Here is a 20,627-nt window from a genome sequence, read left to right as displayed (position 1 = left end):
TTTTGAACATCCTGAGCAGCGCAGGAATGTTTTGATGGTAGAATTGGTGGCTGATCCCAGCCTGTTCAAAAACTATCTAAGCCATATTGCAGTGGTTCAGATGTTTGAAGTAGGCAATTGAGGTCCTCTTGAGTGAGAAGTAAGTAAATATTCACAAGGTCTGTTCCTGATAGGGAGTACAGACACTTTCTAGCTTTCCTGATTAGTTGTGCAATAACTTTCTGTTGGGTTATTATCATTTCAGTAGGTTGGTGTGCTCTGAAAACCCAATGAATTATTATCAGGGCACCTGAGATAGTATAGTCCCACTGAAACAATAATGTATGGAATTTTGGACTTACACCAAGGATTGCCAGGGAGAAAGGAAAATTAGGGTATCTGTGTGCCTGTTTAGTTTGAATGACCCAGGATACCTTTTGTACAGCTGCTTCTGCCTCCAGTGTCAGTGATCACGGGAATCAAGTCCTTCTCTGCCTTTAAGGAGCAGGAACAGTGGCACGAGATCTTCTGTGGAGATTCCCAGCAGTGAATGTACCCAACTGATGCTTCCACAGAGCGTTTGGAGTTCTTGCAGAGTCTTTGGGTTGTCCTTGATGTGCAGTGTTTAGCCTGTGATGGTTCTCTCTGTGCTTTTTAGGCCGAGGAACTTCCAGGGGGCTGTCTTTTGGACTATCTGCTGCAATCTCAAAACCTTTCTCCTGTACCACAGTGATGACATCTTGTACTGCAACATCCAAAATGATTTGAGCTTCTGCACAAACTAATGTATCACCCATGTAATAAAAGGCTGCAAGCCATTGACAAATAGTTGGGCTCTGCTTTATTCTTTGAGGCAATACAGTCCACTGGTACCTCTGTAACAGTGCTGTCGATTTGGGGACGGAAAAGGCAAACAAGGGGCTTTCATTGGGGTGCAAGGAGAAGTCAAAAAAGCAGTCATTTAGATCTGTAACAACCATCTTCCAAACTCGAAGTAACATGGAGGCTGAGGGCAGGCTGGGCAGGAGGGCACCCATGTCCTCGATGACCTCGTTGATTTTCCTGAGGTCCTGCAGGAGCCGCCTCTTGTGTTTGCCAGGCTTTCATATGATAATGACTGGTGCATTGCAGAGGCTAGTAGATGGTACAATGTGGCCCACAGGCAGCTGCTCCGGCAGGAGGGACTGCAGGGCCATTAAGTTTCTGCCTGGGAAGGGCCACTGATCCACCCATATGGGGTCGTTGGTCTTCCAGGTTGAGCAAAGTGTGGCGGGCTGCTCAGTTGCGCCATCTAGAAATCCTGAGGTGAGAATAGGATCTTTCGTGGTTTGAGAGGAAATAAGTTTTCTGGGATGCTGTCGTCACACCAATAGGTTTTCAGATTTTAATATTGGCACCTGGTTTGGCCACTGGGGACATTGGACACGCTTCTGAGAACACAGGGGTTCAAAACCAGAGCACGCCCCGGGGGTTTCTGGTGGGAAAGAGTTGGGATCTCACCCCTGTCCCAGCTGCTGGCTGGGCAGGGGGAGGGTAAAAGCCATGCGGCCGGGAGAGGTAGGCCCGTCCCCGAGTCTGGAGGGGTTAAAGAGAGAGAAGCACCAGGAGGCATTGGGCAGACCCCCCCAGGAGACAGAGAGAGAGAGAGAGCCTGGACCGCCTTGAAATTTAATATCATGTCCTGGCAGAACAGCCCGGCTTGTGGACAAAGGGGGGTGCAGCGAGGAGGTGTCCGGCCGCTTGTGGGAGTCTCTGGGCAGGCAGAGCCGGAGTGTTTAACCCCTTTTTTGTACAATAAAAACTTTACAGAACATTACCCTTCCCTAGAAGAGGGATAGAGTGGAAGATTAAGAAGGAAATGGGCAAGTGTGATGAAGGTCTGGGCAAGTGAAAGATGTTGGGAGAGAAGAATCTTAGGTGAGAAGAGATGATGAAGTGGCCTTAGCTGGACTCTTCTTGTTATAGCCATGGACAGAACCATGTTTCCTGTGACACAGAGACTGCATCCAGGGGGAGACAATGGCTAAGAACCAAGAGGGTTCAGTGTTGGTACCCCTTGGCCCCAGGAGGTGAAATTTGGGGGAGACAGGTGTCCCAAAAGTGAGACTGTGCTCTTTTTGGAACGGGACAAAGCATCCTTAAAAGATGACCCTAGAAGCAGCTCTGGTCCATGTGCAGTGGTGAGAGCACTGGAGATGGAAGGAAGAGGTCATGATGACAGATGTTCTCTGGGCGGTGCCACGAGTGACATGGGAACACACGAGGTTTCAATGGTGTTTGCTGGGGAAGCCTATGGCACAAGAAGGACTCCACTCCTCTTGATGAACTGAGTATTGATTATCTCAAGGGGGGTGCTGGACCAAGAGTTGGTGATTTGGGGATAGATGTACTGGAGATTTGGTGGGGGGAGGAGGAAAAGTTTTTGGCAGGTCTTCATTTTCCCTCTGTGTTTCTTTTTACTTGTAGTTTAGTTAATAAAGTTTTCTTTATTTCTAAATGGAACCCTCCTTTCCTTATTACTGGTCACATCTAACAGCAGAAACAAGGGAGTGTGTATTTTCATGGGGGCACTGGCATTGTGCCAGCATCAAACCATGACAGATCTCTAGCCTTCTCCTCCATTGGGACAAGAGGTCCCTTCCCCAAAGTGTTATTGGTGCCCAGGAGACAAATGATTTTACTGTAGCAACTGTGCCCTCAGGACCTTCCATGCAGATGGTACCTTGACTCCAGAAGCTGGTAGTGGCTCCCTTGGTAGCTAATAATTACCCCAGCAGCTGGAACCAGAGGCCCTTCTTTTAGCCAATCAGAGCAGGAAATTATGATGATGTCAGCTCCGGTATTTAATAGTCGCAAGAGACATCTATTTCTCCCCCTACATAACAAAGCACAATTTAGAATGGGTCTATTTGGGCCCATAATCTGTGCCCACATCACCATTGGATCAGTTGGTGTGGGGATCATGTCCCGTGGGAGGTAGGCTCTGGCTGTAACATTTCCTTTTGGAATGAAAAGGGGAGGGAATAAGCATAGAGCCTGGACAGTTATCTCCTGCAAAGACGTCAAGGCAAGTACCTCAGGTAGTATAGTGAGTGTCTCCATCCCTTCCCTGGTGTTGGTTAAAATCAAAATGTCTCTGGGATGTTCCTCAGGCCTGTATTTGCCTGTGGGAATATGGTGAACAGAAATATCTGGATTGGTATTGAAAAGGCGCTTACCAGCTGCCTTTAGGTTCCAGGACAGAGCTGTCTTCTGTCGAGTTTTGTGCAGCGATTGAGCTGTCCCGCTGGATCTGAGAAGGTCGCTGTGCTGGTTCTCCACGATGTTGGGGAGAGTAGGGCAGAACAGCCTCACATTTGGTGTCATTGCACAGGGCCATTCTTTGTCTTTGTGGGGTTTCCCGCAGGCCACCGGTTTTGCTGGTGCTGGAAAGCATGTGGACGAGGGAGCAGTGAGGACAGTGCCTGTGAGTGTTAGAAGGTCCCTGGTGATAGCCTTTATTTGTACAAATCTATTGAAAATGCCCCATCTCCCCACATATAATGCACAGTTCTTTTTCATGTTTGTTGTTGAAAAACTTGGGAGGCTACTAGCACCTCTACTACACCCTGACTGTTAGCATTATATAGGCTGGCATCACAGTGTAAGGATGCCCTAATGGGGCATCCCTTGACCATTTGTCCAATGGTAGGTTTTGGGGAAAGTGACATGAAGGATGAGAGAAGGACAAAAAAATGTACAGACATGCAAGGCATTGGTTTGAGTGGCCTGAGGGATTTATACCTTTTATTAGAGGCCAGGTCCCCTGGTGCACTCAGTTCCTGCATTTACCTCAAACTTCCTTGCTGGGTAAGGAGCTCAGCAGTGCTGAAAGCTGAGGCCTGTCATTTGTTTTCCCCATGGGATGGCAGTGGAAGTGCCCTGAGTGCACGTTCAGAGGCACCTTCATGGCTTCTCATGCCACGACACCAAAACTAAATTGGTATTTTGGGTTTTTTGAATGACATTTAATCCTTTGAAATATATGCAGTCAGTGGTCTGAAACTGCTTTCTGAGCCTGCTCCGTGGGATCAGCTGTGAGGGGCTGAGGGCTGGCCTGAGCCCGGTGCTGTGTCCCATTGGGAGCAGCAGCACAGGCTCACGTGCAGAGCAGGCCCTGCCAGAGGCCCTGGAGATCTCACCTGCCCTGAAGCCACCATTGTAAAGTTGCTGTTAACCTCAGCCTGTGCTGACTTTCCCCTTGGACCCCTTGGTTTAGTCACTATGGGGAATTTCTTTCCTGAAGCCCTTGTGATTTTCCCCCTGGCAGCTGTGATGGGGATGCTCGAGGAGTGTGGGGCTTTGGGGGCAGCTGCCCGGGCAGGGGCTGAGCTCGGGGCCCTGTTGGGCCCATGGCCCCCAGCAGCAGCAGCAGCCCCAGGGCCCAAAGCCCCGTGCTCCCTGCCCAGCACAGGCTGCCCTGTCCCTGCAGCTGTCACCCGAGTGGGGCCCAGGCGCCAGTGGCCGGTGGCAGCAGCAGGAATGCGGGCAGGGTGAGGATGCCCTGGCTTGGCTTTTGTCTCTGGAACAAAGCGGGCTCAGGGCAGTGCAGAGCAGGCTGGGAAGCAGAGCCCAGGGCCTTTGGAGGCACCAAGGCTTAAAGATCAGCCCCTGCAGCAGCCCAGATGCAGGTGGCCCAGTTGCCAAGGCTGTGGTGGCCTTGAGAGCGTGCAGGTGGATTTTGCATGGCTGTGGCCTGCTGGCGGCTCTGGGCCCAGGAGTGCCTGTGTCTGCAGCAGGAAGGGTGGCTGAAGGTTTGCTGGCTGCTTTGGTGGCATGGGTGCAAGGGCCAGTGCTGTGAGAGGCCCCTGTGTGAGAGCTGGTGAGAGCTGAGCTCTTGGGGACAGCGCTGTGCCCCAGGCCAGGAAGAGCAGGAGTGCCCAGTGCCAGGAGTGGTGTCAGTGGGAGCCCTGTGCACAGGGACCCCCGGCCCCGGGGTGGTCGTGCCAGCACCCCCAGGGACCTCCAGCCCTGGGAACGCGGAACAAGTGGAACCCACAAGTGTGCAAAGGGTGCCTGTGCCCACAGGAATGGCCAAGAGGAGTCAGGTTTTAAAAAGAAACAGTATTTATTTGCCGAAGATCAGCAAATCTAGGATTTACAGAACATGTGTCATTATAAAAATCGTTATAACAACAACAACAACAATGTACAGAAGATATTTACATGGCATCCGATGGGCTGACAATCTTCAAAACGTATTTACAGAAAACTTTGAACGTAGTGAACATATTTACAGGGAACTTGGAACGTAGTGAACGTATTTACAAGGAACTTCTAAACTTCCAAATGTATTTACAAAGGCATCGGATCGGTGCCATCATGTGCATGAGTCCTGTAAGAAAGGAAGCAGCAGAGCTGGACTCAGCTGGCAGCACTGGGCCCAGCAGGGCTGGCAGCTGGGCCCCAGGGGCTGGGCCGGGGCTGGCAGGGCTGGCGTGGCCCCAGGCAAGCGCAGGGCAGGCCGGGGCTGGTGCTTGTGGCAGCACAATCCAGGCCCCCTGCGGGCACCGTGTCCCTGAGCGGGGCCATCCAGGCCAGCCCCAGCCTGGCGTCAGGGGACCCAGTGTGTGTGTGGGCAGGGCGTGGGAAGCATCTGCCTGTCTTACCTGTGGGGCACCATCTTCATCCAAGGACCATGGGCTCCTCCTCATCGTTCTCATCCACTTCCATATCTTCCATGTCATCCTCCATGTCCACCTCCATCTCTTCAATGGTCTCCTCCTCGTCTACTTCCATGTCCTCAACAGGGGAGGACATGGAAGTAGAGGAGGAGTCCACCTCCATCATTTCTTCCTCTTCCAGCCCATGGTCCACTTCCATGTCCTCCACAATATCTCTGTCAGACTGCAAGGGGCAGCACAATCTCCCAGTGGGCTTCCTGTCCCACACCATCCATTCCCACATGGCTAAAGCCTGCCCAAGCCGGGTGCCCCCTGCCTGGCATGGCACTGTACCTCCATTGGCAAAGCAGAGCACATCCTGCTAGGATTGGCGCTCCAGATCAGGCAGCAGCGAAAGCCCGGGTAGCAGCAGCACCTCAGCGCTGAGGGTCAGAGCGCAGAGTGAGCAGCAAGTGACCCTTGGCAGCCGGTGAAGTGTCTGCTGTGCTCGTTTCCAGGTCCTGGACGTTCCACCTGGAACCCTCTGGGAGCTGTGATGTCACTGAAGATACAGGGGTGCTGTGCTGTGGGAGATGGGGATGGCAGAATGATCAAATCCTTGAATGGTTTGGCTTGGAAAGGATCCTTAAGATGATCTGGTTCCAAGCTGAGCAAGCTCCCAGCAGAGCAGGTTGCTGCGGCCCCTGTCCCACCTGGCCTTGGATGTTGCTGGGGATGGGGCATCCACAGCCTCTCTGCCCTGGTCCCTGTGTCAGGGACAAGAACCCTGAGAGTAAAGAACTTCTTCCCATCATCAAATCTCTTCCACCTCTTGCAGTTGGATCCCATTCCTCCTTGTCTCATCACTAAAGTTCCTGACCAAGGGTCCTCTCCCACTTCTCTGTTGTCCCTTCCCTCACTGGAAAGGTGCTGAGGTCTCCTGTGACTCTCCGTACAATGTTCCTAAGCTGAAATCTGCAAGTTGTAGCTTGTAGGCCCTCTGCAGTTATATAGTGGCACTGGGGTGGTTCCTTAATTGCAACACGAAATTCTGAGGTGTCAATTCATCAGCTGTTTTTATTTTGGTGGGATCTCAGAATTTGGGTCAGCAGAGCCCTATATTGTCATGGGGAGGTGTCTGTGAGCCTGATACAGAATCCAGCACTCAGACTAATCTTTTCTTGAGTATGGTAGGTTTTTTCATTACTTTCCTCCTGCCCTTAGCCATTTGTAGAATATCACAGTGAAAACAGAATTGAGGCCGTTTTTCACTCATTACATGTTCTTGTTTGTTTTGTTTCTTCTGCAAGGCTGGGCAAGGTTCATCTTGATGTAAATTCATTCACATCTGAGGAGCTTAAAAAGGCCTTGGCTAAAATGAAGGAAAGTGAGAAGGCAGAAAGGAAGGTGAGTTTCCCATTTCTAAAGCAATGCACATTGCAGGGATCTGAAAGCACCCTGTTACACTCTGCTGAAACACAATGGTTAAAATGATTGCTTGGAAAACACTGTGCAAACTAATTTTGTGGTGAATATGGACCTGAAATACCTTTATTAACCTGTTAGTGATATTGTTCCCTGACTTTTCTGTACGACTAGAAGATTCTGTGAGTGGTTTGGGTTGGATAGGACCTTAAAGCTGATCCAGTCCCACCCCTGCCATGGGCAGGGACACCTTCCACTATCTCAGGTTGCTCCAAGCCCCATTCAAGCTGGCCTTCGACATTTCCAGGGATCCAGGGGCAGCCACAGCTGCTCTGAACAATGTAATTTATCTGTTTCACTGCAGCTCAATTCACAAAAATGTCTGCAGACCCCAAAGGGAACTGGATTGCAGCTGACAGTATTTACAGATGTTATTTCCCTTTACTCTCCTTGCTTTGGGTTTCCAACCTTGTGCTCTGGATAGCAAAACCCAAGTGGCCATGGTGAAGCAGGGGCTGACGTTTCCTTACACAAGCTCCAAGTTGTCCATTTAGTTACAAAACAACCCACAGCCCTAAGTAAATAGGTGGGAAGATGTGTGACTCATCAGGTACATCAGAGCCTCTTTCCCTTCTCCCCCTCAGCAGTATTTCTTTAACCCTCGCTCCTCCTGCTGCCTTGGTCTTGGCTCACTCAAACAAAAACTGAAAGAGGAGTCAAGGCTCTAAAGTTCTGGTGTCACAGAAGGGCTTTTTCTTCCCTTATGTGGCAGCACGGCATGATTTCATTTGCTGGAGATTATTTCCATAGCAGCATTGCTGATTGATTGCAGGGCTGCTGAAAAGGGCTGCTGGAAATGAGGATCATTGAAATGCAAAAATTAGTGATACTCTATTAGGTGAAAATAAGCCATATTTTAAAACCCCCTGTTAGAATAGCTTTTGTCCCAGCAACTGGGCTAAAAGCAACTACATCTAATGGACCTAAAGTATTCCATTTGCAGTCACTCCTGCAGAGAGAAATCCATCCCTGAAGGCTCAGTGTCAGAGGAAATGGAGTTACACCGAGCCTCTCTGTGCTCCGGCAGAGGCAGCTCGGGGAGGGATGGGTTGGGTGTGGTACCTCTGTTAATTTATCATTCCATTGACACAGCTTTCACCTCCATTGCTCACTTGGTTTTCCTCCAGCCCTCTCTGATTCCTCATGGGGAGCAGGACAGTGCAAACCCTCCAGCTGAGGCTCACTCCGCATACAAACACATCTTGGCATTTGTGACAAATGCCTTCCAAAAGGGGCTTTCTGCCTTTCTCCTGTCCTTGGGGCAGCCCAGCTCCAGCATGGCCTCTCTGCTGCTTCTGTCCCCTGCAGCAGCAGGCTCTGTCCCCAGTGCCACCAGTGCTGATGTTCCTGCACCTCTGGAGCTCTCTGAAATCTCTGACAGAGCCTTTCCTCCTCACCGCATGTTTTGTATCAGCTCTCTGTTCAGGGCAGCCCTTGGAGTGCTGTTACTGTGAGGGAGATGAGCTCAGGACAGGCTGTGTGCTGGCCAAGCCCCATGGCACAGCACGTCAGCTGCCCCCAGCTTATCACTGCTCCTTCTGCCTCCCTTTCTGACAGCTTCTATCCTCACACCTCTCCCTAGGAGATAGACCCTTCCAGGAATTTGCTCAATGCTTGGAAAGGCAAAAGCATCTTTGTCTGTGTCTGAGAACTCGTTGGAGTCACTGGCCACTTTGGGCTGGATGGGACCTCTGGAGCTCTCCAGCCTCATGTCCAGTTCCAGAGAGGTTCAGCTGTAAGATCAGGGACGTGCCTCAGGGCTTTTTGCAGCCAGGTTTTGAGAAGATTCACTTGCAGGCAAGCAGAGAACCACAGTACTGCTGCCTGTGGGCTTGATGTTGAATTGGATGGAAATGGGACGTAGAAATAGTGCACAAATGCTGTAGAGATGTAGAAGTGATGCACAGAGCTCTACTGTTCACTCATATTGTGGGTATATCACAGCTAACTGGGTTCCTGGGCTTCTCAGAAGGACCCTGCCCCTGCACCTCTGATGTAGAGCAATAAATCCATTGGCACAGACAGCCAGGTTCCCTTTGTGAATTTTGGGGCTGGCATTCCTTTCTGTGTCTGTCTTGTCTCTCTTCATCTCCTATCTTGTTATCTCACATCTGGTTTTTCCTCCTTTTGTTTCCAAGGCCCGAGAGGAAGAGGTGAGGAAGAAGTTCCGACCCATAGAGCAGCTGAAGGAGGAGTTTGAAAAGCTGAACATGAAGATAGAAACAGATTATGAAATGATGGTCAAATTAATCAGCAAATTCAACAGCTCTGCCTCCATGCTGGATGAGAAAGTCACGGCGCTTTATGATCTCGAATAATATGTTCACCAGGTAACAAGAATGCCTCAGTAACTACCATGTAAAATCTAGGGGATACGGTGTCATAAACGGGGCTTTATTTTTCTTATCAGTATCAGGTAATACAAATTGCTTAATTACCATAATCCTGGGACAATAACAGACAGCAGAGGACTAGTGCAGGCTTGTTTTATATCCAGGTTGGAATTAATCATCGCTTGTGCCAGGAGCCAGCAGTATCCTGGTGGTTGCCTGATTTGTTGTCTGTTCTCAGGCTGGTTTTCTTATCCTCTCTTTTTCCTTTTTTATCTCCTTAATGTTAAAAAATGGGGTTTTAGCTGCCATTTTTGGGTAAGTAGAGTGGTGGTTGCTCAGAAAATAATTATTTTCGCTCTGCTTCCATGGAAAGCTGCTGTGGTTGATGGTAGGTGCCTTTATATCAGTTCACAGAGAACGTCTTTGTACCAGGAAAGGTGACAGCCACCCAAAACCCCCTATTTTGTCTTGGTGTGAGTAAGCAGTGGCAAGCAGAGCCTTGCTGTGCTAATTAGCTCTTTGTGAGGGTGAACATATTTCCTGGCATCTCGCTTCCTCGGGTTTGTGTACACACTTTTCCCCCCTTGTCGCAGACATTTCTTCACAGAAATCCTTTCTTTTGGATTTCTGCGTCTTCTGGAGGCCAGAGGCCTCAGAAGAGAATGTAAACAATTATTATCAGATGCTGTGGAATGCAACAGGGGTTTCTTGATTGGCTCATGCTTCTTGTTTATAATTAAGGGCCAATCACAAAGTGCGAGCCAGGGACTGAGTCCTTGGGCACAACTTTGTTATAGATTTCTTTTCTAGCTATTCTTAGCCTAGCCTAGCAGCTCTGCAAACCTCTCTCTTTATTCCTATTAGTATAGTCATAATGTATTATATATAATATTGTGGAGAGATTTATTAATAATTGGTTAGCTGAGAAAGGCCACGCTGAAATAATGCCGCTGGTTAAGCTGAAAGAGAAAAGCCAGCAGTCAGCAAGCTAAAAGGAAAGGTCAGCAGTGACCTTGCTGCAACATGAGGAGAGGGAGTAGAGATATTCCTGAATATATCCTGAGAATATGTGAAAAGTATCAAAAGTAGAACTATGAGGAATGCAGAAGTAGGCGTAGGTGCTGATATGTAACTAACCAATCCTGAGCTCAACTTTTGCAATATGTATGAAGCTCATTATGAACTGTATTTACCCTGCCGTATTGATCAATAAAATGGGGCCTGTGATGATCAAATGGATGTCTGGGTCTCCTTCCGTCGACATAATATATCAATAAATTCAGCCTTCTGATCAAGGAACAAGATTCACTGTCTCTCTCTCACCAGCAGCGACCCACTCAGGCGCAGTAATACCCCCTCCCTCTGATCTCTCTTGCTCTGCTTTCAGCTCACACATTCCTACCTCCCCTTGGATGCAGCTGCAGGCACAGAGCTCTGCTCCCCTGGGCTTGGTGCCTGCCTTGGTGCCACCCCTGGGAGGGTGTCTGGGCATCCAGCCTCTGCTCTGCCGTGTGGGAAGGGACTTGGCTTCTCCCTCCCCAGTGACTGGGGAGAGTCTGGAGTGCACTGGGAGAGTTTCCAATGGCACTTTGTCATTTCAGAGGGTGAATAGGACAACTCTTGGGAGGTGCCAGTACAAGCCCTTTCACTGGAACAGCACTTGTTGAACCAAATGTGGTATTTGGAGGCAGGTAGCTGAAGTGTTGCTGCTGTGAGAGAGAGAGTCCATGTGCCAGCTGATACAAGTGTTATTTCCAGGGCTCTTTGTCTTGAATTTCCACTCTGAATTGTCATTGTGGGCATGCAGAGGCTTCCTTGCTGTTTGTTCTCCCTGCTTTTGTGTCACTGATGGCATCTGTGTGACTCAGAGAATAACTGTGAGCAATGGGCACCCAAAGAGCTTCATATTTGTACTCAGGGCTAATCTTGCCTGATTAAGGGTGCCAGAGCATCAGGCCATTGTGCTAAAAAGCAACCCCCAAATTCCCTGGCATGCCTTGAATTCCAGCATAGCGATCTGGACTATTCCAGCAAAAAATCCCTGCAGCACAGGATGGGGCAAACAATTTCAGAATGGCAGAGGAGCAGGGACTGGAGCATCAAAGGGAAGCACATGCAGCATCAAAGGGGTCAGAGAGGGGGAATGGCAGGAGGCTGGCAGGAGCACAAGGGCTCCTTTGTGCGCCGATCACAGCTCTGCTCTGTGCCCGCGCTGCCGGGGCAGATGGCTGGGCAGCACCTTCTCGTCAGGCAGGAAGCTGATAAGAAATATGACTTGTCTCTAAGCCAGCATGGCTTTTCCTCCTCTTTCTTCTTTCAGTCAGTTGAATGCGTCCAGAGCAGTATCTCTGCTTGGGACTGACTTTAGCAGCAGTGGCTTAATGTAATTACTGAAGAGCAGCCAAAGGATGCTGGTGCTGCATAACTCTGGAAGGGCTGAACTGCCAGGACTCCTCTGCAACGAGTCACAGCCCTGCTGTGGGAGCAGGGGATCCTTGCAGGTGTGGGTGGCCAAGGACTTGTGTAGGGCCACTTTGCAAGTCCCACCTTCCCCAGCCTCCATCAGAGCAGTACCATGCCGTGCCGTGGCTTTTCAGAACTGTTCAGCTCCCGGCCATCCTGCTGCTGTCTCCGGGACACGGGATGCCCTGTGGAGTGGAAAATGCCATGCCCTGGAGGGCGTGCAAGCAAAGGCTGCTCCCTGCTCTGTGCCATGGTCACCCTGGGGCAGTGGGTGTGGGGCAGCTCGTGCCTCAGAGCGTGCCGTGGGAGCCATGGCTGGTGCTCTCTCCTGCCTTTGAAGAGTCAGCCCAAGGGCTCTGCCTTTGCTCAGCTTTTGGTTGCCAGCTATTTTGGTTTGCTTCTCCTCAGCCACAATTCAGCTTGGCATGTTCGGGAGCCCGTCTTGGAGAAGGAGTAGGAAGGTTTGACTGGCTGGGTTATCTGTAATGCATAAAACCCAAATGCAAATGTGAAGAAGGCAGAGCGTAACTCATAAACAGCATTCACGGTGCTTGCACAGCAGTGTGTGGAGCCAAGACCCGTTCTCAGGCATTGCAGGCTCTTTCTCTCAATTATTTACTCTGCTTATCTTCCCCTCTCCTCTGCTCTGACATGCTACACCATCTCTCTCTGCTAATTTCCTCTCCATCGTGTGCAGTTGACATGCTGCTTTCCCTCGCTCTTGTTTTCTAACATTTTCTCTCACCTTCCCTCCCTATTTTCTTTCTCCTCCAATTCAAACCTGCTCCCTGAATAACTGCTGTCATATTTGCTCTTCTCCCATCCCTCCCCTCACCTGCTTTGCCTGTGTACTTTACTCAAGAGCTCTTTTGATCTTTGGTTTTTCTTCTGTGCTGATTTCAGTGGACTGAAGTGAGGTAGAAGCTGCTGCCTTGCAGCATACACTGCTCCTCAGAGAGGTTAATACCTTCAAGTTGTTACGTTTGGGGATTTTGTTAGTTTTAGAACTGGAGCTCTCACAACTCTGTTAAAAAAGATAAACACATCTTCAGAATAAGCTTTACAGCACGACAGCACAATTTACATTCTGCTGCTGTGGTGTCTCACTGACGCTGGGGCAGCACAAAGGACTCTGGTGCTGCTGAGGTTACAGCAGGGGATGGTTTTACGACTCCAGCTGCTGGATGCAAATTCCTGCCTGTCCATATATTCCCTCTCATGCAGAAGTCAATGTCTGATTCCAGCACTAAACCAGTTTTTACAGAGGCTGAGTAATAAAAAGACCCACTGGCAGCTGAAATTGGGTTGCTGCATAGATTTCTTTGTAGATAAAGATGGGTCTGCAGAAAAGTGAGAGCTCTGGCAGGCCTGGTTTTTAGGGACAGTTAAAAGAACAGCATCTGAAAGGATACAAAAGCTGCTGCAAATCCTGAATCAGCCCCAGCAGACCTGCAGAGAGCAGCTTTGCAGAGGGACAGGTGGGTATTGTCCCACTGGGGAGCAGAGATGAGCTGGAGCTCCCCAGGTCCTGCTTTGGTTGGTAACGACAGACCTGTAGGACACAAAGCTTCTTCTTCTCCTGGGTACCTGAAATATCTGACTTAAGGCCAATTTTGATGAAGGTACATGGTTGAGATAAATGTAACACTGAGCATGAAGTCATTGACTAGAAGAGGGTCCCACATGCCCTGCATGGCTTGTGGTCCCGTTCCACCTCATCAGGGGGTCGGCTTGCCCTGCTGATAACTCATTTTTATATTCTGTTTCCATCAGCCAACGATTGCTGTTGTGTCCCTGTCTTTCAGAGAGGTATGTTGAATTTCTAAACCTGATTTTTCTGTGCAGGCAGTTCTGAGCATTCATCAGATCCTCTTTTAAACTGAAAAAAAAATCATTGAATACCAAAATGCATTGATTTGACTTTGGATTGAATTTTGTACTTGAAGTAGTTTGTGCTGTTTCTCTAAATTTTGTCTGTGAGCACTCAGAGCCTTTTCTGATCTCCTCTCCAAGAGCAGATGCCCGCTGGGACTGTGCCTGGCTAGCCCCTGATCCACTTAGAGCCAGAGGCTGATGAATTCCCACTAATGTGCAAACTTTTCCCTACTGGCAGTTAATCCATTATTGTTTGCTTAGAAAAGTCATTGTGGGGCTGCTCCCTGGGGAAGCTCCTGGATGACCCCTCCAAGCTGGGACTGGCTTTTTCCTTCCTTGTCCATGGGAAGTTGTTGATGGAACTCATGGAGAACTCCCAGAACTGCCCATGCTACTCACTCCCATGCCCCCTTTGCACCCCTTTACACCGGTGCTGACAGGCTCCTAAACATCCCTGACTCCTGGTGCTATAATTACAGCATCAATTAATTAACTTCATTTGCAAAACATGCAATTCCCTGGATCCCTAGTAAAGGCTTGCTCAGGGGAGAGCAAAGAGCTGGAGTTTTTTAACATCAGCAGATATATTGAGTTTTTGACACCACCTGAATTGCCAAAATACATGTCAAGAGCAGTTTTGATAGCTGTAATCAAAGTATTTGAGTTTCCAGTGATGCCTTCTGAGTGTGACAATGTCCTCCCACAAGGACACTGTGCCTGGGCAGCTGTGACATCTCTGCTCGTGGGCAGGGCTGTGCTAAGCTCAGCCACAGCCATTCCCTTGGAATTTTTAATTCCTTGTAAAACTCCCTGCTGGTCAGAGCAGGAGGGAAGGGATGCTGTGGGTGTGAAGGGAGGTGTTCTCCAGGGGCTGGGGCTTTGTGCTGATGGAAGCTGCTCTCTCCCAGGTGGACAATGCCAAGGATTTCCTGTCCATGGGTGGGCTCCGGCTGGTGATCGAGGGGCTGAACAGCAGCGAGGCCTCGCTGAAGGAACACGCTGCCTTTGTCCTGGGAGCTGCCCTGTCCAGGTGAGACCTGCCCTCACCTGGGCTCTGTGCCTCTCTCCACCTCCCTTGGTTTATTTCTGATAGCAGAGACCAAAAGCTGTGTTGTGACACACCACAAAACTGCCTTGTCCCCTTCCTCACCCTTGCAACATCTGTTTCCCCTTCTCCTCAGTGTGTCCTTATCTTGCTCATTGGACACATCCAGAAGTAATGTGGTGTCAAATCTATGATTGTTTCTTGGTTTCCCTGGGCTCCCTGTTTCTGCAAAGTCCAAGGAAGGAATAATTCTCCTTCTGTCCCACTGACAGCTCTCTCTGGGGGAAGATGTAACAGAGGGTACAGTTACAAGCACCCCAGTGAGCACCTTTGTCCTTCCTCATCCTTGCTCCTGGGCTGCCTCAGGATGGCAAGGTGCTGATTTGAGCAGCTCCCGTGGTCTTTAGAGAGAGATTTGGGCCCCATGAACATGTGCCTCTGACATCAAAGGCGTTTTGATTAAATGTGGGGTCAGGAATAAGGGTCAGCAGCCAGAATCCAGAGGAGACTGACCTGCAGAATGTTTGAGGTTCAGGGGAAGGAGCCTGCTCTTCCTTATGCTCTTCCTGTGTAGTGCTGGCTGCAGGAGGTGTCCTGTGGGCTCCATGGGTTTTCCTGGTGCCCCTTTTTTGATTTATGGGTTTTGGGGCTTTGCAGGGGATGTGTTGCTCATTCAGAGGTGCAGAGGCTTTAGAAATGCATTGGATGGACTCAAATTCAGGATCAGAAGTACAGAGTGAAAATTGAAGGTCAGGACTGTTTTATCTGCATATTTCTACACCTAAAAATATAGTCAACTTCTCCAGCATCATAAATTATTTATGGCCTAGTCTAACACATGGTGCATGCACAGACCTGCATTTACTTGGCAACCTCATATGCAATGCAGTTGGCCCTCAGCGTGTGTGGAGTGATGGGCCTCGTGGACAGGAGCAGGTACCCAGATTTATACCAGAGAAGGATCCAGCTTCTAGTCTGAAACAGAGCCTGATTTAGGGATGACAGGAAGATACATGAGAAACAAAACCTGCTCTTCATATTCTGGTGTATCTTTGTCTCTGAAACAATACCAGAGTGGTTTGCTCAGGTTCTTTATGTAGACTCTTTCTGCATACTGAGAAGATCATGCAGAGGATCTGGAAACATTTGCAGGTAACTTATGAAATGACAGGGGCTGCTAAAGAGCTTCTTTCCAGATGCACCTGCCATGACATGGCCAGGACTCCAAAAATTCATTGTCTCATGGTACCTGACAGTGTAGCACTGGCCACGAGAGTCTCACTTTTGTGTAGTGTTTCTTACTCAAGTGCAAAAATCTTCTTTGGAGAGAGCCTCTCATCTGATATGACAACATTAAACTGCTGCTTTGCAAACTTGTGGAACTTTTTTCTTTGAAGGACATTCTGGCAGATGGTAATTTGGAGTGGTTTGGATGATACATGGTCTGAGAGCTCTGCTCCAAAATGTGAGGGATATTATGCCTTGGTTTGAGTTTGCTTTTTCTCCCCTTGCTGTGCTTAAGCTTTCTCAGTAGACACCTACATGCCAACTTGTCTGCTGTGTGCTCACTTGTTTAATTCGTTTGTTCATACATTTTATCAGCTTACTCCATGCTCTAGTCAAACTGTTGGGGGCATTTCAGGTACTTCACACAGCATTTTGTGTTTTTCTGAGGGCTTGTTTTTTATTTTCTTCCCTCATGGTTGTTCCTGAGACTCTTAGAGAGGTGGTAGGGCTTTCCAGTAAATTCCCAGAGGTGTCACAGCTCGCTGGGCTGCAGGGACACGATCTGCTCGGTGCTTGTGTGCCTGGGGCTGGTGTCAGATCCTCTGCTGGATGCTGAGCCTGGGAAGAGGCAATGGTCTGCTGCTCACCAAATGGGTCTGTGGCCACCTCCCAGGTCTCTTCAGCCAGGCTGGCTCAGGCCAATGGTTTCAAGCCAGGCAAACATTCCCAGAGGGAAATCTGGGCATGATGAGAGCAGCTCCAGAGCCTGGCACAGGAGGTCAGTAACTCCTGGCACAGCTCAGTCTGGAAGAGGGAGTTTGGCCTTGTCTGTAGACAAGTGTTTAACACAGGAGGAAATCACTGGACACAGAGTGATTCCAGACATGCCTGGGACACATCCAGAACTTTTCAGCTCTCAGAAATACCCAGATCTTCTCCAGATTTGCACTGTCCTTAACTCTGCTCAGGTAGTCAAGCAGGTAAGGGATGGAACAAAAGCTGCAGCCCCCAGGTCCTGCCTGCACATGGCCCTGCCAGGACCTGGCTCAGAGCTCTGGCTGTGCTTAAAGCCCATTGGAACAAAAAGGTTTTCCAGGGGATCAGCATCTTTAGCCAACAGGCCAGGGGGCTGGCCAAGACTTGGATCAGCAAAGGCAGCAGGAGGAGAAGGCACAACAGAGCCAGCTCAGGATTTCCCCTTCCTGATATTATCGCTCCTATTTATTGGCTAAAGCAGACTTGAAAAGCAGCCATAGCACAGCATGACTGGGACCTCGGGGCACAGGGTCCCAGGTCCAGCTGCCAGGGTCTGACCTCCTGGCATCCATCTGCCTCTGGAAGCCTCTGCCATAGGAGAGGCAGATATCTTCACTTGACAGGGAGGAAATCAAGGTTTCATCTCATGTTTCTCTTATATGTCCTTCACTTCGGGCATTTGGGTTTTGATTGCTGAGTCTGTGACCAAATCGAACATCATTCCATCTGGTGGAGTTCTCTGAGCAGTGCCCTTATTGCAAGTCTAAAACCTCATCACACTCTTACTGTTTTTAAGCCTTTAACAAAATGTTTTTCCATTCAGCGGATTGCAAAAGTAAATTTCATTTGAACAATCCTCAAGTGCTCTGATTGCAAATAAAAGTTAAATGCACTAACAAAAATAATTGCTAGGCATGTGGGGTTGTACATTTAGGTATCCATAATTCACTAACAGTATATGCCAATACACAGCATTATCTGGATTTCCAGTGATTGCATTAGCATAAAAGCATGTTAGAATTTATCCTGTGGTACTAACATTTAAATATATATAAGTATGAAATATTAAGATCCAGCATTTTAGAGGCAAGTGAAACTACTGCCTGTAAAATGTTCCTGCATATTTTGAAGGTACACTCCTGTATCTTCACATGAAAATCAGCATTCGCACCATTGGGTCCAAACATTACAAAAATGTCAATGTTTTATGCAAAGAGGAGCTATATTAAGCTAAAAAAGATTGCTGATGAGAGAAGTGTCTTCTGATGTCCTCTGAGCTATTTACAGGCAGCATCTCCCTTTGTTCATGGCACAGCCAGGCCTCTGTGCAATCTGTATCTCCATGTTTCACAAGAGTGGAAATGTTAGCCAGAAAGGATTATGTGTGCGATTAAAACCTCCATTTTTGAAAATTTTACCGACAGGAAACGTTTTTCCACACCAATAATTTGAACATTTTAGTATTTTGTAATAAAAGGATTTTTGTAATCCGTTTAGAAGGGGAAAAATAATTTATGTTGAATGATTTCTTGAAGCTTTATCCCAAACGCTCCCTGTGTACTTAGGGATGACTTGGAGGTGAGGATGGAGAGAAGTTGAGCTGTAGGACCTTCAAGGCAAAGGGAAGCAGTTTGTATTTCATGGGGACAAGGCAGAAGGCTCAGAAGGTGAGATTTTGGCCTGACCAGAGTGGGGAACTGGGAGGGCAGCCACTTGTGCAGCTGCAGTGAGAGACTCGTGGCATTTTGGCCAGACCTTCCAAAGCCCACCCTGTGGGGTGGCCAGGGACAAGAATGTCCCACTGATGGTCCAAGCTGACATCTACCATGTGTCCTAGAAGGGCACAGGACAGTCCCAGCACAGCCTCTGCCCACAAGCCCAGCACTGCTGGGCTCTCACTGCTCCCTTTTGGCCCTGAGCGCTAAAATAATGTCACAGGGCTTGGTAAAGGCTTGGGAGTAAACTCATCACTGGTGAGAATTGAAGCGTGATCCTGTAGCCACACACAAGAGTTTTCCATGGATTGTCTTAGCTGTTTCCCAGAGATTAAACCCCTTAAAGGATGATCATGTGCATCCTGAATACCCCATTTACTATTATTTGTATCACCAACTGTGAGGCTCGTTCAGAGCTTGCCCCACTCTGGTAAAGCCAAGAGAGGCACAAAACATGTGTTTACTTCTCAAGAGAAACCTCAGAGAAGCTCCTAGAGTGATGGGCTCTGATTCCTGCTGTTGTGCCGGGGTGTCCAACAGAGCTCAGCATCATGGGGTCCACCTGGTTTTGCTTCTGCTTTTCCATTGTTTTTTCTGAGGGAAGAGGGATGTGGCAATGCTGTCTCCTTGCTCCGTCCATCAGTCCCCTGGTGGTGCCCATTTTCCCAGAGCACAAGACTTCCCTGCTCTGTTGGAGAAGCAGCAGCCCCTCCAGGATGCCTCTGACAAGAGGAAAGAGCTTCCACCACATTTAAGGGGTTTGAGTTAGGTCCAGCTGTGCACTGAAACTGGTTGATGTTTGCTTAAATAACACAGAGGCCCAAGCAATAAACCCAGGAAAAGTAAAATTAAAGACCTTGCTTCAATGCTGTGTTGTAACGGCATAAGAATTTCTGTGCAGAGAAATAAATCTGGTTAGCTTAACAAGCACTGTCCCTACCCATTTACTTCCAATCCATCTTCATCCCTTCCTCCTCCAGCTTTTCCTCTTACATCCTGCAGTATTTGCCCATCTCTTTATTCACTTTCCCTGATTTTTTCAGTGGCCCTGTTTGCCCACACCATGTGTTTAATCTCCCAGTTGCAGTAATTACAGCTCCACTCTTTGACTGCTTATAATTTCTTGCTTTGTAGATTGTCTCCTCTATTTTCATTCGAACTCCTGACTTGTGTGAAGTTATCAGCCTCACTGCACTTAATTTCAAATTAATTTGATTGGGTCACCTCAATTTTTTTTCTGTAATGATAATGAACTCAACCTATTTAGCCTTTTCCCATTATGAATAACCTTAACAAAAACTGCAGTGCAGTATAAATGGGTGTTTCATCATTGTGGTTAATTACACAGAAGAATAAATCCCTAAACATTTTTCAGCCTCTGAAATCTAACAAGGAAGTGTAATTAACAATTAGAGAGTAAACTGCCATCCTTGTGCTCTCAGGAAGACAAGGAGGGAAAAGTCTAGAATCCAAGGTTTGCTCCTGGGTTTTTAGGGAGAAATATTTGGGGCAATGCTGATGGCTGGGAGTGGCAGGGCTGGGGGCAGGCCCTTGTCTTGTGCCAGGTGTGTTTTCCCAGGTGCCTGTGGCTGCTGGAGAGGGGATGGACACCTTGGCCTCAGCTGAGGGACTGGGCTTAGGCTGAGGACATTGTCCTTTATGTAAAACAGGGGAATTCTGCAGTGAGTTCTCTGCCTTGGGCTGGTGCTGTGAGAGGACACAGAGGTCAAGCAGTGGGGATGAAATGTGTGTTTGGCCTCACACCCCATGTGGGCAGTGAGCTCCCACACACTCCCCCAGCACTGGGCTCCACTGGCTTCTCCCCCTTACCCGGGGTCAGGCAGGTGGCCTTGTCCTCCTGAGTCCTTCACACAGCACTGGGTGCTCCCAGAGCCTGCAGGGTCTCCTCAGTCCACAGCTGCTGGTGCTCTGAGAGCTGTGGGAGGTGTCCTGCCCTGCAAACACAGTGCCACAGAACAGCCAGTGCTGCCCGGGGCTGTGACAGGCATGGGGAGCACCAGGAAGCTGCTCCAGCAGAGCTTCAGCAGGGAGGGAAAGACTCACCACAGCCAGCTCATGCATTTTATAAAACATGTTGTTTCTGTCT

The 20,627-nt window shown here is 48.9% G+C and overlaps 1 long non-coding RNA gene across 1 annotated transcript in view; it reads left to right on the top strand.

The window, feature by feature from the left end:
- The window catches only part of LOC132085175 (uncharacterized), a 37,504-nt gene extending 22,731 nt beyond the window's left edge, over positions 1-14,773 (top strand). Inside the window, exons 2-4 of the long non-coding RNA XR_009420170.1 lie at positions 6,932-7,028; positions 9,245-9,436; positions 14,686-14,773. This is a non-coding gene — a long non-coding RNA (uncharacterized LOC132085175). The remainder of the gene's footprint in view (positions 1-6,931; positions 7,029-9,244; positions 9,437-14,685) is intronic.
- The last annotated feature ends 5,854 nt before the right edge of the window (positions 14,774-20,627 follow it).

Source organism: Ammospiza nelsoni, chromosome 29 (assembly GCF_027579445.1).
Source record: "Ammospiza nelsoni isolate bAmmNel1 chromosome 29, bAmmNel1.pri, whole genome shotgun sequence".
Lineage (NCBI taxonomy): Eukaryota > Metazoa > Chordata > Aves > Passeriformes > Passerellidae > Ammospiza > Ammospiza nelsoni.
The sequence above is the reverse complement of the archived record's forward strand: the minus strand, read 5'-3'. Positions and strand labels throughout refer to the sequence as shown.